This window comes from Oncorhynchus keta, chromosome 9 (assembly GCF_023373465.1).
Source record: "Oncorhynchus keta strain PuntledgeMale-10-30-2019 chromosome 9, Oket_V2, whole genome shotgun sequence".
Taxonomy (NCBI): Eukaryota; Metazoa; Chordata; class Actinopteri; order Salmoniformes; family Salmonidae; genus Oncorhynchus; species Oncorhynchus keta.
This window is the reverse complement of record NC_068429.1, coordinates 41129145-41146076: the sequence shown is the minus strand read 5'-3', so window position 1 is coordinate 41146076 and position 16932 is coordinate 41129145. Positions and strand designations below refer to the sequence as shown.

The 16932-nt window shown below is 44.0% G+C and overlaps 1 long non-coding RNA gene across 2 annotated transcripts; it reads right to left on the bottom strand.

Moving 5' to 3' along the window:
- Window positions 1-13244: 13244 nt before the first annotated feature.
- LOC127931906 (uncharacterized) lies at window positions 13245-16900 on the bottom strand. 2 transcript variants are annotated; one of them, XR_008143396.1, is made up of 3 exons: window positions 16771-16900; window positions 15375-15477; window positions 13245-14413 (listed from the first exon to the last, which is right to left on the bottom strand). It is a non-coding gene; the product is annotated as an uncharacterized LOC127931906 (long non-coding RNA). The 2 variants fall into 2 exon arrangements; XR_008143395.1 differs by having other exon boundaries at window positions 15375-15540; window positions 16771-16884.
- Between the last annotated feature and the right edge of the window lie 32 nt (window positions 16901-16932).

Genomic DNA, 16932 nt, shown 5'->3' with positions numbered 1-16932 from the left:
TCAAAAGAACATTGATGCCATAATGGAGAATGTCCTTCAGCAGCTGAGGTCTCCTTCTTCAATAGGCAGAAAACAAAAGGAGGGGCCAGACAACATCTGTGACTTGCTACCGTGTCTGTCTGCTTTGCAGCCTGGCAACTATCGCCACCTAGTGGCCAGATTGGAAGTGTGTGTGTGTGTGTGTGTGTGTGTGTGTGTGTGTGTGTGTGTGTGTGTGTGTGTGTGTGTGTGTGTGTGTGTGTGTGTGTGTGTGTGTGTGTGTGTGTGTGTGTGTGTGTGTGTGTGTGTGTGTGTGTGTGTGTGTGTGTGTGTGTGGGATCCTTAGCACTTGGTTTCAGGCACACGTGCAGCCAAAATGAAGGGCAACAACTTTGCCAAATATGACAAGTACACTGTCTGGGCAAATGATGGAGCAAATACCACAGACACACACACACACAGACACACACAGACACACAGACACACACACACACACACACACACACACACACACACACACACACACACACACACACACACACACACACACACACACACACACACACACAGAGAGAGTAGGGATATCAACAAATTAAGTTATTTTCTAACTGTTTCTATACAGCAGGTGAGCCTAGTTGGCAATGCAAGGCTAAGTATGTGAGGATAGATCATAATACAATGCCGTTATATTTCAGGAATACCTTTCACAACCTGTGTTTTAAAGATGTGCTAAAGGTTTGTATGCAGGGCCATGATGTTTGCCACTTCAGCATCTACCTGAATACTGTGTTTCTGTCTAGGTCTCTGACTGAAGAACATGCCCTTGTAGGAGTAGGAGTTTTACCGCTGTAAAGACTTCGCGGTCATACCACGCTATTCCAACATGGCCTTTGGTACAAACAGAGAAACACAGTCAAGGTCAGTTCCTTCCATTCAGGCATGACAGTCGGATGTATTCGCCTGTTATTATTTCCTGAATTCAGCTCTGCACCCATCCAGCTACCTCTTAGCTTTGCAGAGGCACCGTCAAGGACTTCCAACATACCATCTGTTCCCTACGATGTTATCACCCCTATCCTGCTATTGAAGTCATATTTTAGCCGCCCTCTCCCTTTGGACTTTGTGTTGGACGAAAAACAAGGAGGGAGTGTCTTGTTTCTGTGAGCGAGAGCGAGAGTGACAGCGTTGGGTTGTGGGGGTTTTGTGCCATTGTAAATACCACTGATAATAAAACACATCGTCTCTTGCGCTATGTCCTCTCTTGCTTTATCAAACCTCTGTTTGATACAAGGAATGGAGTCGCCCACGTATTACTCACTGACCCGAGGGGATTTGATTCTGTTTGGCCCATGGATTCTACCAATCCCATTGAAGGAATAGTCGCCCCACCTTTGCCTTATTACTAACACCTATCCAAACCTTTCGGATCCACACAATTGCAGAGGGGGTAGGGGGTAGTTTGTGGACGGGGGCGTCTTACCAGATTTATCAACAACCGAATTATCTTCCACCTGCTCAGGGTACAATTTGTTCCTAAAGGTACAGGTCTTGTAGGATCGGTGCACCCTCCCCAAATCGTCACCTGATCTATTAGGGGGAAAACAACAAACCTGGCCTATGTCAGCATCTAGAGGGTATTCCATCCCACTCTTAATGGGCTCCATCCTTATTCCCCCCCCCCTTCCTCTATTCCACATCTTTATCCCCTCCTCCGGCTTCATCCCTCTCTCCATGGGCCCAGGTGGACAGGGTGGCCCAGGTCTGCAGTAATTTTCCCCCTGACTGGTTTTAATGTAAGGGGTAATGTGAGAGGAGACAGGCTCCGCACACACACAACTCCCCCCTGTGGGAGTCTGGGGCAAGCCGCGATCCACACACACACACAAACACACACACACATACACACACACACCACAGCAGTGAACGTGGTCCTCACCCTCCACTGGTACATTACCAGCATCCCTCCATTCTCTTTATTTATTCCTCCTTCACTCCTCTGTTTTCTCCCTTGAGCCTTTCCTCTCCTCTGCCTAGAACACAGGCCTGTATCACTCCATCTCTCAGAAAGTGAGGGAGAGAGAGAGAGAGAGCAGAGGGGGGGTGGGGTCGTGTGAGAGAACTAGAGAGGAGAGAGGGGGGATGGAAAGAAAAGAGATGGATAGAGGGTGCATAGGAGCCAATAGGAAGCAGCTGATTATATAGGAGCACAAACACAAACATTGTTGTATATAAACACACACACCGGGGGCAAAGAGGCTGACCTGCTGCACAGAAACAAACACCTCAAATAACCTTCACCTTTTTTTCACCCAAACATCAATTGTTTACCATGAACACACACACACACACACACACACACACACACACACACACACACACACACACACACACACACACACACACACACACACACACACACACACACACACACACACACACACACACACACACACACACACACACACCAAAGCCCATTAACACAGTACTTCATTTGTAATGGATTTCCTTGCTCTGCTGTTTTGGGAGAGAGCAGAGGAGGTGGCCTGGTGGAACTGCTATAAATCACCTGCTTGTTCCCTTCCTCCACCCAACTTTCCCCCCACCCCTCCCCCTTCAGCCCCCATCAGCACGGCTACACTGGGGTTCCGTGTCCCTAACCCCCCCTCACCCATCAGCATACACACACGCCGGCGGATGTACCCTTCTCTTACTCCCCTCTCTCATCCCTGCCGCCTGGAATGGGGAAATCCAATTACCCTATGAAGAGAGACACATCATTAATTACACACACAACTTATATTTACACACACACAATAAGAATGTGTCTCACTGAAACACAAATATGTGTAAACAAACAAACCAACACTACTTCCTCATACACAGACAACAAAATGTAGATTCAAAGCAATGGTAAGTGTCAAGTCTGACGGTGTATCTAGCGCCATTGTTCTGAGACCTGTCCAACACTTTCAGGAGACTGATCATGAAGTCACAAAGACACAGAATGTTCCGATAGAAATATATTGTGTGGAATGATTGTCATGTAAAAATAGGCAACCATGTTGGCTACCGCATCTGCAATGTTCTGAACGTTTTATCTCATTGAATACTTCATAGATCTACATAATATGCTTAGGGGGTGGGGGGGAAGCCAGCTAGCGGTCCATTTGAGATGGGGTGTAAGCAGGGATGGACATTAAGCTAGACCGCAGCTGGTACTTTTCAGAATGGGCTAGTAGAAAATGTGTTCAGCTAAAGTTTGGCGTTTGACAATATCGCATGGCAAAGAATACCAGCCGGGCTAGTAGATATTGCGGTGTACAAGCCCGGCTGGCCACTGCCCAAAATCTTTCCATTCCATCCCTGGGTGTAAGTGGGCTGTATGATTGGGCAGTGACTGTAGTGTGCCTTCAGTTCCCCCTGGAGGCCACAGAAAAAACAACAACCTAGAGACATCTCAGTAAACGCTCGAGTCTCTCCCCGAGAGAGAGAAGATAACACACTGGCTTCCATTGTCACACCACGCCAGCCGTGAATCTTACATATCTTACAGTCTTAACTCAATAACAGGCTGTGTTCTGCGGCACTGAACAGACACATGAAACCGACAATGTTGAACTGGCCTTTCTACAGTCAAATAGTCGATGAACAGTTTGCATACTGCCCCATTGAAAGGCTGGTTATGGCAAACAACTCCATCACCTCAGACACTCATTACAATTTGTATACTGCCCCAACAGATCCATCTTAATTGCACTCCTCCACACTGCCCTGACCCATTTAGATAAGAGGAATACCAGCTCAGTCGTTCAACACCATTGTCCCCTCTAAGCTCATCACCGAGCTAGGAACCCTGGGACTGAACTCTTCCCTCTGCAACTGGATCCTGGACTTCCTGACGGGCCGATCCCAGGTGGTGACGGTAGGCAACATCCCTTCCGCCACGCGGACCTTCAACATGGTGCCTCACAGAGGTGTGTGCTTAGTCCCCTCCTGTACTCCCTGTTCACTCACGACTGCGTGGCCATGCACGACTCCAACACCATCATCAAGTTTGCTGACGACATGACGGTGTTAGGCCTGGTCACCGGCGACGATGAGCCAACCTACAGGGAGGAGGTCAGTGACTTGGCAGTATGGTGCCAGGACAACAACCTCTCCCTCAATGTCAGTAAGACCATGGAGCTGATCGTGGACTACAGAAAATGGTGGGGGGGGGGTTGTCTGTCCAAATCACCAAGGACTTAAAATGGTCCACACGCGCGACAGCGCCTCCTGGCCCTCCGGAGGTTGAAATGATTTGGCATGAGCCCTCAAGTCATCAAAAAGTTTTATTGCTGCACCATTGAGAGCATCTTGACTGGCTGCATCACCGCTTGGTACGGCGACTGCACCGCCCTCGATCCCATGGCGCTACAGAGGGGGGCGCAGACAGCCCAGTACATCACTGGGGCCGAGCTCCTTGCCATCCAGGGCCTCTATATTAGGCGGTGTGAAGGGAAAGCCTGGGAAATTGTAAAAGACTCCAGCCACCCAAGCCATAGACTGCGATCTCTGCAACCTCTGCTGTCCGCACTGTACCGGAGCTACAAGTCTGGCACCAACAAGCTGCTGAACAGCATCTATCCCCAAGCCATAAGAGCGCTAAATAGCTACACAAACTATCTGCATTATCACACACACACACACACACACACACACACACACACACACACACACACACACACACACACACACACACACACACACACACACACACACACACACACACACACACACACACACACACACACATACTAACTATACACACATACCATATATGCTGCTGCTACTCTGTTTATCATATATCCTGATGCCTAGTCACCTGACCACTATACAGATCTACCTCCATCCCTCCAGTACGCCTACACATTGTATATATGGTATTGGAACCGACCCTGTATATAGCTCGCTTACTTACTTTCCCGTGTTCTTCTCATTTCTACTTCTCGTTTCGACTTGACTTTTTTTTTTTTAAGAAGAAGAATAATGATAGTACTACTGATATTGATTACTGCATTGTTGGGAAAGAGCAAGCCCGAAAGGCACTTCACTGTACTTGTGCACGTGACTAAAACTGTAGGTTGCTGTATTCTGCCTCTTCACAGCTGAAGCATCACCGTAGACAGAACAGGAATGAACTCACTCAAGGCCCCCCCACTCCAATGTACTTTACTCACGACCTCCGAGGAACACACATACTGTAATGAGACAGTATTTTGTTCACACCACAGTGTGTTGATTTCAATATGGTGGACAGAGAAAATAACCCGCAACAGCTTGTCGAGCTCTCAAGTGTTTCTGTGACAATATTTTGGAACAAGAGTCTGCAGCCTCCTTCACTCACTCTCTCCTGAGAGAGAGACTCTTGGGGCATCAGGCAGAATAAACAGCCGACTACACACTGAGTGTACAAAACATCTGGAACATCTTCCTAATATTTTGTTGCTCCCCCTTTTGCCCCTCAGAACAACCTCACTTCTTCAGGGGGATGGGACTCTATAAGGTGTCGAAAGCGTTCCACAGGGATGCTGGCCCATGTTGACTCCAATGCTTCCCACAGTTGTGTCAAGTTGGCTGGGTGTCCTTCGGGTGGTGGACCATTCTTGGTACACACGGGAAGCTGTTGAGTGTGAAAAACCCTGCAGCGTTGCAGTTCATCCCACACTCAAACCAGTGCGCCTGGCACCTATTACCAAACCCCGTTCAAAGGCAGTTCGCTCAAAGGCACATCTTGTCTCACCCATTCACCCTCTGAATGGCACACATACACAATCCATGTCTTAATTGTTACTTTAAAAAAATCACTCTTTAACATGCCCCCCCCCCGCCCCCCTTCATCTACACTGATTAAAGTGGATTTAACAGGTGACATCAATAAGGGATCATAGCTTTCACCTGGATTCACCTGGTCAGTCTATGTCATGGAAAGCGCAGGTGTTCCTAATGTTTTGTACACACAGTGTATATTGTGTTGGATTTCAGCATGATGGACAACCGAATTGGCTGTACTCTAGTCACTCTCTCCAAGCCAAAACAATAGGAAACGTACAAAGAACACAGTATTGTGTTGGATTTCAACATGGTGGACATCAACAACCAAAACACACACACAGGTTTTATGGACGTCCCAAAAGAGAGTGCAAACATTTTCGGTTCCACAAGTGCTGTGATGGTGAGCACTTCAGACCACTCCTTGTTGCTGTGTTCATGGTATAAAAAACAAACATTTCGATACATATCAATACTATACATTAGTATTAGCAGATGACAGCCCTGGTTTATACCTTGTCTAAAGTACGAGCGCATGGTACTGTTCTAGGATCCGTTTCTGGTGACCAAGAGGTAAGCATTAGTGGTCACACGGATTATGAATCAGAATCTCAATACTGTGGTTTAAACATGGTACCTCCTCTCCTCATTTGCACTGATGTGGAAGCATAGTAGAGGTGAACAGGCAGTGGCTCGGGTGGTTGTTGTCCTTGATGATCTTTATGGCCTTCCTGTGACATCGGGTGGTGTAGGTGTCCTGGAGGGCAGGTAGTTTGCCCCCGCTATCATCCAGAAGGCGAGGTCAGTACAGGTGCATCAAAGCTGAGACCGAGAGACTGAAGAACAGCTTCTATCTCAAGGCCATCAGACTATTAAACAGCCACCACTAACATTGAGTGGCTGCTGCCAACACACTGACTCAACTCCAGCCACTTTAATAATGGAGATTGATGGGAATTGATGTAAAATATATCACTAGCCACTTTAAACAATGCTACTTAATATAATGTTTACATACCCTACATTATTCATCTCATATGTATACGTATATACTGTACTCTATATCATCTACTGCATCTTTATGTAATACATGTATCACTAGCCACTTTAAACTATGCCACTTTGTTTACATACCCTACATTACTCATCTCATATGTATATACTGTACTCGATACCATCTACTGTATCTTGCCTATGCCGTTCTGTACCATCACTCATTCATATATCTTTATGTACATATTCTTTATCCCTTTACACTTGTGTGTATAAGGTAGTAGTTTTGGAATTGTTAGTTAGATTACTCGTTGGTTATTACTGCATTGTCGGAACTAGAAGCACAAGCATTTCGCTACACTCGCATTAACATCTGCAAACCATGTGTATGTGACAAATACATGTGATTTGATTTGATTTAAATTTGATTTGAGGTGAAAGCCACATGGCAGACTAGGTCCATACTTTCACTCTTATAGTCATTCACCTTTATTCAACTAAGGAGGAGAGGAGATGAATTAGCCACCAAGGAAAGAAGATGAGTTGAGGAAGCATCTTAAGACTTGTCAGGTGGCCCCTCAGTCCTTAGTCCCATGTGGGTCTAGTTAGTGGTAGTTGGGGTGATCTGTGAGGAGGAACTGCTGCTTTCTGCCTCCTGGTGGCGCTGGGCTGGAATGACACCCTCTGGCTGGAACCCTCTCTGCTCTTCTCTCTGTCCGCATTTCTACACACATACCGAGAAGGGTGAGAGGGATGGCAGGCAGCGTGTGTGTGTGTGTGTGTTTATTTTTTTATTTCACCTTTATTTAACAGGTAGGCAAGTTGAGAACAGGTTTTCATTTACAATTGCGACCTGGCCAAGATAAAGCAAAGCAGTTCGACACATACAACGACACAGAGTTACACATGGAGTAAAACAAACATACAGTCAATAATACAGTATAAACAAGTCTATATACGATGTGAGCAAATGAGGTGAGATAAGGGAGGTAAAGGCAAAGAAAGGCAATCATTGCAAAGTAAATACAATATAGCAAGTAAAACACTGGAATGGTAGACTTGCAGTGGAAGAATGTGCAAAGTAGAAATACAAATAATGGGGTGCAAAGGAGCAAAATAAATACAGTATGGAAAGAGATAGTTGTTTGGGCTAAATTATAGGTGGGCTATGTACAGGTGCAGTAATCTGTGAGCTGCTCTGAAAGCTGGTGCTTAAAGCTAGTGAGGGAGATAAGTGTTTCCAGTTTCAGAGATTTTTGTAGTTCGTTCCAGTCATTGGCAGCAGAGAACTGGAAGGAGAGGCGGCCAAGAAAGAATTGTTTTTTGGGGGTGACTAGAGAGATATACCTGCTGGAGCGCGTGCTTCAGGTGGGTGATGCTATGGTGACCAGCGAGCTGAGATAAGGGGGATTTTACCTAGCAGGGTCTTGTAGATGACATGGAGCCAGTGGGTTTGGTGACGAGTATGAAGCGAGGGCCAGCCAACGAGAGCGTATAGGTCACAATGGTGGGTAGTACATGGGGCTTTGGTGATGAAAAAACAGATGGCACTGTGATAGACTGCATCCAATTTGTTGAGTAGGGTATTGGAGGCTATTTTGTAAATGACATCGCCGAAGTTGAGGATCGGTAGGATGGTCAGTTTTACAAGGGTATGTTTGGCAGCATGAGTGAAGGATGCTTTGTTTTGAAATAGGAAGCCAATTCTAGATTGAACTTTGGATTGGAGATGTTTGATGTGGGTCTGGAAGGAGAGTTTTACAGTCTAACCAGACACCTAGGTATTTGTAGTTGTCCACGTATTTTAAGTCAGAGCCGTCCAGAGTAGTGATGTTGGACGGGCGGGCAGGTGCAGGCAGCGATCGGTGTGTGTCATGCAAGCCAAAAAGGCAGTGTTTGGGGCAGGATAAGAACCTGCAGATGAGCATGTTCCGATGAGGGACCAATGAGACACTTATGAGAGCATGACTGACAGCAAGGAAGATGGAACACAGTATTCAGTTCCCCTACAGGGTAAACCCCTTCCCCTCAACTAGGGCTGGGCCACATGAAACACACCTAAAACTCACATCTCAATTTTTTTCAAACTTATGGGCGATTCACAAAACACATCTCGATTATTTTGCCGTTTTCTCGAAATAAGCTTTGTTGCGCAATTAAAAAGGTCAATACACTGCATTTCAAAAAGTCAGGAATAATCTAATGAATTCAGGGTTTATAAAATTATACCTAAGCTAAATACAAGCCTTCCACAACCATAAGACCCACTAATAGTTGACACAAATATAAACGCAACATGCGACAATTTCAACGATTTTACAGAGTTACAGTTCATATAAAGAAATCAGTCAATTGAAATAAATTCATTAGGCCCTAATCTGATGGATTTTACATGACTGGGCAAGGGGCGGATCCATCGGTGGGCCTAGGAGGGCATAGGCCCACCCACTGGGGAGCCAGGCCCAGCCAATTGGAATGAGTTTTTCCCCACAAAAGGGCTTCATTACAGACAGAAATACTCCTCAGCATCTTGTCTTGTTGAATCAACGAGTAGAAGTCTGGAGAACTTTAGGTTGGGATGTTGAGTTGCAATGAGGACGCTGGCATCCAACGTTTGTATTTGACTGGCTTTGAGTTGAAATTACATTCCCCTCAGTTGTCTGTCTCTCTCTTTTCCTACCTTATCAGACAATGTTTTAGTAGCCTATACAGCATTAGTTTTGTATCTTATGCATGCAGGCTTGTTGTAAGTTGGAACATTTTTCTCTGTTTGGAGCTCCACCCATGCTAAATATTTCATATGGTGTCAATACAATCCATACCTGGCCCTTTTTCATCGTCTTCCTGAGAGGAACTTCCCCAGATTTTTTTTTTTTAAGAACATGAGAAGCCTGGGCTTCCGAGGCTGTAGAAACATTAACCCTCTTCTCTGCCTGTCCCTACCCGAGAGACATGTCCTGTTTATGGTAGACGAAACAATGACCTATAAACTCTGGCTGGACTACCAGTGAGAAAGCAGTATTGTTGAGGACAGGGGAAACCACAAACTCTCTTCTCTCGCTCCCTCAGCCCCTGATATTGGACATTGGCTGACCTCTGGGTTCTGTGGAGGCTGTGGTGGGGTAGGAGGCGGTGGAGGAGTCTCCCGTGGAGGTGTCAGCTATCCTCTGGCCGGCACACATGGCCTTCGGGGTCTGGAACACAGCCAGTGGAGCCACGTTCATCTACAACAGGCCCACAATGATCCTACAGGAGAGGGCAGGGCAGCGATTAAACGAAGAGTACGGTGTACACTCTCAAACGGACAGACAAGGGATTGTGTTATCAGAGAAGAAGGAGAGGAGAGATGGAAGGAAGCTCCAACCTCTCTGTGTATGTCTGTGTGTGTGTGTGTGTGTGTGTGTGTGTGTGTGTGTGTGTGTGTGTGTCTCGGAGGGGTTTGGATAATGCAACAAACAAAAAAACGAATCACTGTCTTCATGGAGATTGACCTTCTAATTGCCAGTTCATCTTCTGCTAAAAAAGGGACCGGCTGGAATATAACATCACAAACATATATACTTCATAACAAAAAGAAGACCAGCATGCACTTTAAGAAGAGGTATAATTATATCCTGAACAAAACATCAACACATAAGAGGTAGTACAAACCCAGAGGCTTTCCGGAAGATTCCCATCAACTGATATAGCATCCATTTCCTGTGAGCAGGCAGGACAATGGAGGAGATGGCTTCCACAAAACGTGTCTATTTCAAACTGCCCGTACGTCCACTCGAGGAATGCCTTCTGGAATGTGTCGCCACATATCTTTCCACTCTGATCAAATGCAAGACATACAAGGGTAGGGTGCAATGTTTATATTGGGGACAAATATTAACCACTAATTCATTGAAATGATCATTTGATTAGTATATACACACTTACCCTGCCAAAGTGCTTTGTTCTTCCGTCAATCATTCCCACAAAGGCTTGACGGGAGCATCCCGCGGCCGACCCCTTCATGTCTTCAAAGGACTTGAAGAGGTCCACTGTGAAGATGGTCTGGCGAGTCACGGTGGCTGGCTAGTAGCCACTCTTTACAGGTTTGTCCAGCCCCACTGTCCAATGTCTCAGACACCCGGAGCAATTCAGAGCAGGAACGGACAGATTGTAGCACTGTGAGTCAGGAGTAATTCTTAGGAAGTCATTAATTACATTCTTTAAAAACATGTGAATAAAAGTAAAGCCCTTAAAAAACACATATTTACCATTTATTCCAATCACGATGTCCTGCTTGCCACTCGTCACTGTCAGGGCGCTGGAGAGGGGCAACCACACAGCTGTGGCACTGCCATGGGCAAAAAACTACAAACCAAAATGTGACAAGAATCACAACTAAATTGTTAAATATACTGGATTGTAAATACTGATGCATTGAAAATTGTGCAGCATGACTAAAAAGTGGATATTGCAGGAGGGGCTATCAGATTTGATTTGAAACACCTAAACACTAAACACACCTTTCTCCTGGAAGGTAAGGGACCCCCCTCATCATCCTGATGAATTACGGAGATTGGGGACAAGGGGCGATAAAACCCTTCAAACAGAGACTCCCTGTTGTGCAAAACCTTGGTGCTATGGGTGGCTATGTCACATGTGGTACAGAGGAGATGCCTGGGCAGGCAATCTTAGCACCACACAACCGCATCCTCCTTGTTGCAATACTGACACTGGCCCATCACAGAACCTTCAGCAGAGAACATGCTGTCCACCATCACCACTGCCACGTTTGTGCACACAAGGCCTGCCTCTCTACCCAAGTCACTTTTGCAGGTCCTGTAGGTCCTGTCGGTCCTGCATCAGGGAGTCTAAACAATAAAAATAAATGTAATGACAGAATTCATGAAAAAAAATGTCATACAGCTATTTTTAAGTTTGGCATGGAATTTGTTTTTCGCATTCTGTACCTGTATCTTGTGGGGCTAGGTGCAGGAGCATGGCTACTGCAGGAGGATGGGTACAGGTAATGGAAACTATTAATTCCAATTGTGTTTTCTGTATATAACCTAAAGGCATTAGTATAACTGTGTTTTTTGGGAGTAGAAACCAGAATCCAGATATACAGATATACGGTGCATTCAGAAACAATTCAGACCCATTCCCTTGTTCTACATTTTGTTACGTTACCGCCTAATTTTAAAATGGATTAAATGCACCTTTTCTCCTCATCAACCTACACATAATATCCCATAATTGACAAAGCGAAAACAGGTTTTTCAACATTTTTGCAAATGTATTAAAAATAAAAAAACAGTAATACCTTATTTACATAAGTATTCAGACCCTTTGCTATGAAACTCGAAATTGACATCAGGTGCATCCTGTTTCCATTGATCATCATTGACATGTTTCTGCAACCTGATTGGAGTCCACCTGTGGTAAATTCAATTAATTGGAGCTATAAGTCTCTATAAGGCCCCACAGTTGACAGTGCATGTCAGACCAAAAACCAAGCCATGAGGTCAAAGGAATTGTCCGTGGAGCTCCGACACAGGATTATGTCGAGGCACAGGTCTGGGGAAGGGTACCAAATCATTTCTGCAGCATTGAAGGTCCCCAAGAACACAGTGGCCTCATTCTTAAAATGAAGAAGTTTGGAACCACCAAGACTCTTCCTCGAGCTGGCCGCCCGGCCAAACTGAGCCATCGGGGGAGAAGGGCCTTGGTCAGGGAGGTGACCAAGAACCCGATGGTCATTCTGACAGAGCTCCAGAGTCCTTCCAGAAGGACAACCATCTCTCCAGCACTCCCCCAATCAGGCCTTAATGGTAGAGTGGCCAGAAGGAAGCCACTCCTCAGCCCGCTTCGAGTTTGCCAAAAGACACCTAAATGACTTTCAGACCATGAGAAATAAGATTCTCTGGTCTGATGAAACCAAGATTGAAGTCTTTGACCGTTGATTTGAACGTTTTATTGCACCACTTTGTACTTAATCCCACATTGAAATGAAAGCCAGTGAGACAGCTAAAAACTGCATTTAGTACGAGTTAGAAATGTCCTAACAAGGTAGTCATGCGGCCTGACAGTTGAACGATGCTAGCCTTGATGAGGCCCTTACTCTCTTGGGTTTGTTGTGTGTAGTGTGATTTCCTTTGGCTTCAAGCCTACCCCAGGTGAACACCCCCTCCTACCATTTGCTACTCTGATGCCGCAGTAGTAGGAGAGTGCGCGAGGGTCAAAAGCACGTCCTGTTAAAGGCGTGAGGGATTTGTGATAGAGAAGCACAGGTTGTGTTTTCTGAATCGAGGGAGTAGTGTAACGATCCTAGCATTGATAAATCTGTTGAGAAATCCCCCAAGGGAGATCTCAATCTGGACATCACCCTTGGGGTACATTGTGGACGGCTGATTTTCATTACTGTGGGGACTGCGTTATGTTGTGCAAAAGCAAAGCCTCCACAGTTAACACTCAAACGTTTTTGTTATCGATCTGTTTTAATTAATTAAATCACAGGTGAGTAATGCTGGCATTACTTTTTATGAAGTGTATTTGAATATTCACATGTACACAATTGGTATACAGACAGCAAAAAGAGAATTACAGTTTAACATGTGCAGACACCAGCGTAGCTAGCTTATTTATGGCCTGTATTGTCCCATAGAAATATGATTAATATTTCTATGGGTCACATACAGGCAATACATGAACTAACTACACCATCGAAGATCTAATTAAAATGCTAAATAGTTTCTTCCGTTTATTATATGTTATGTATTATATGCAGAGTAATTTCTTATTTTAAGTTGGGTGAGGTATCAACACAACCACTGACGGATACTAAGAACAAACACAACACGGTCAGTTACCGTACGCTGCAAATCATTATCTGAAGAAACTCAAAAAAATACAATAGCATATTAACTGTAGTTTTTGTGTTGAGCAAACAGAAACAGTTTTACATTTATTTTGGCATTGTCTACATGGAAAGCAAAGGTGGCAAGATATTTATAGTTTTATAATTGTTAATATTCTTGATGACTTTAGTTTATTATGTGAGAATATGCTGCTAGGTTTCCTTAACTATAATAAGGGCAACTGCAATAAGGACAAAGAAAACAAATTTTACCTCTTAAATCTAATTGTGCTAATGGAAAAAAAAAGGTATTATTCATAAATGTAAATTCACTAATAACAAAAACACTCTCCTTGTTTTCTATAAGGAGTTTGAGCTGTACATTAAGACCATACTACATTCTTCCATTAAGAAACCTGTTAAAACAAGGCCTTTGTATAATCTGTCATTAGTTGTACCCCCTAGCACATGTTATGACTGTCTGTTTGTGTCAATTCCGGTACTACGGAATCATGGGAGATTAAGTTTCACAGTCCGTCACTCATGAAATGAATTGCTCAATAATTAATTTAAAAAAATATGTTCATGTGCTTCCATGACTGATATTGTGTTTTTACATAATTAATAACAGCGAGTAGTTAGCTAAAAAGGCCCAAATGTTCACTGGCTCATGGCGGGAACCAAAAAGCATACATCCTCCACATACAACACCCGTTCTGCCGGTCACATTCTGTTAAAGGTCCCCAAGCACGCACATCCCTGGGTCGCTCTTCTTTTCACTTCTGGAACTGGAACTAGCTGCAAAAAGAACACACAAAAAAACACTCAAATTGGACAGTTTTATCTCCATCTCTTCCTTCAAAGACTCAATCATGGACACTCTTACTGACAGTTGTGGCTGCTTCACCTGATGCATTGTTGTCTCTACCTTGCCTTTGTGCTGTTGTCTGTGCCCAATACTGTTTGTACCATGTTTTGTGATGCTGCCATGTTGTGCTGCTACCATGTTGTTGTCATGTGGTGTTGTTACCATGCTGTGTTGTCATGGTGTGTGTTTTGTCCTATATATACAGTATATACACAGTGGAAACTTCAGCATATAAATCCTGGAGGGGCAAAATAAAAAAGGTGGGGTGCAAGCCAGCAAAGCCACAGCACTAAACAATACAGTAATTGCACTATACCACTGCTACACCTGGCTATCAGCAGAGCCTTGTCTGGCAGCAAAACAGTTCATTCAGCCTCATTTACTGCCTTTTTTAAAAACATAGCTGATATGGCTGACTTGCTTAAACAAATGTGGTTTCTACTGACAAGTGAGACGTGCAAACTCTGTCACAAAGGGACGACAAGGGGATAAGAGTGAGCTAGAATGGACGTAGTCAATATCATTATTTGTTCAGCACTTTTGAAATGTACAGCGACAGAATTCAAATCATGGGCCGTTCTTACAGTGTACACCAAGTCAGAACCGCAGGATAAATAAAGGGGGCATATAAGCAGCCAATGAAAGCTCTTACAATATTCAATGATTACGTTTCTCAAAAACAAATTAGAGCCTACATGTGCACCAGCAAGTCAGAACAGTATGTGAAATTAAGAGGTGAATATAGGCTAAATTATTAGGGTGAGGCACATGGGCTACTAACAGCTTACTACACAACATACACTTATTATTACTTTCTTAGCTACAGTGTACATATCTCCCTGGCATATTACATCATTTATATAGCAGCATACAAGACATGTTTGGACTCACCTTGTTGCGCTGTACTCACTTGAACAGGAAGGTGGCGTGTTTTGTCATCAAATGTTGTCATCAAAATCAGGCATTCTCTGGATTTATTGTGCTTCCAAGACAACTGGGAACTCAGAAAAAAATACGGTTGAATCATGATGACGTCAGTGATCTTCAGGGCGTAGCTCTAGAAAGAGACCAGAGTTCCCGATTTACAATTCCCAGTTAGATAAAAGTTCAAAACGCGTTTTCCCAGTCGTAGCTCGTTTTTCCTGGAGTTCTCAGATGTCTTGAACCCACTAAAGTCAGATTTTGCAGTTACGAGTTAATAGTTGTTTTGAACACGGCACAAATCACCCTTCATTGACCGCATGGCCAATGTTGAATGTTAATCATTTTAAAATAGGAAAAGAGACCCTTAATCTTAGACTTAGGACCACACAGCCACTCCACTGAATAGCAGGCTAAAAATGGACTTGCAATGCTTGCAGTTAGCCACTGATTCCTTCCAAACCACTCATTGTTGAATTTGCGATTTCCAACTTGTTGTGTAATGTTTATGTCTAATGGGCGATGTGCACGATACGTTTTATCTATAATTTATCTTTATTATTTATCTTCGTATGACAAGGATTACAACGGATTTGCCAATAGATTGTCGACTTGATTCATGATGATGACTACTAGCTAAGATTTTGAAAGTATGATGTTGACATGATCAGTCCAATCAAAGCTACTGTAGACATATTATATTATAACGTGATTTGACGTAATTTTATCTGTGGCCAATTACCTTGAGCCTTCTTTGATAGGCACTTCTAATGTAACTCTATGGCAGCACCCAAGGCGCTAGAATTTTAGAGCTCTACCCTTAGACTTGGCAGTGACGTAGTGTCCCCATGAGTGACAGAACACTGAGCCAATCACTGCACAATGCTCCGTATTTTCTGCTGGCTTGCCCCACCACCACAGAAAGAGCTAGGTTGAAACACCTGCATTTTGGAGCTGCCTTACTCAAGAAAACAAAAAGGAGACCATGTTTGGCTTTGTGATATGTTTAAATTGTTTACATTGTTTGCAGACTAATATGTGACACGTATTAATGGCAAAATAACACGGAAAGCAGGCAACCCCCTCACAAAAAAAAAAAGTGTTTTATTTTTTTTATCCCCGTCCCCTCAGGAGGCCTTTTTGGTATGCGGTCATTGTAAATAAGAAGTTGTTCTTCATTGACTTGCCTGGTTAAATGTTGAAAAAAAAAAAAAAATACAAGATACTGTTGTCCAGAGCAAATAAATATCAGGTCCTGTCTACAAGATAAACCAATATACATAACTGACTGAAATAAAATAAGAGATTAGAGTTATGTGGGCCGAAATACATAATTTTCCCAAAAAAATCCTAAAAAATGACTTACCTCGCGTTCTCACCGTAAAATAGCTAATATAAACAGTTATGTTTATTTGTACTAATAACGCAAACTCGGTGCGCATCAAGTTTAAAGATATTGAGAAGTGGCGTGGCATCAGAGGTCTCTGGTGTTATGGTTGTGAGCGCAATGCATCATGAGTTTGTGCTA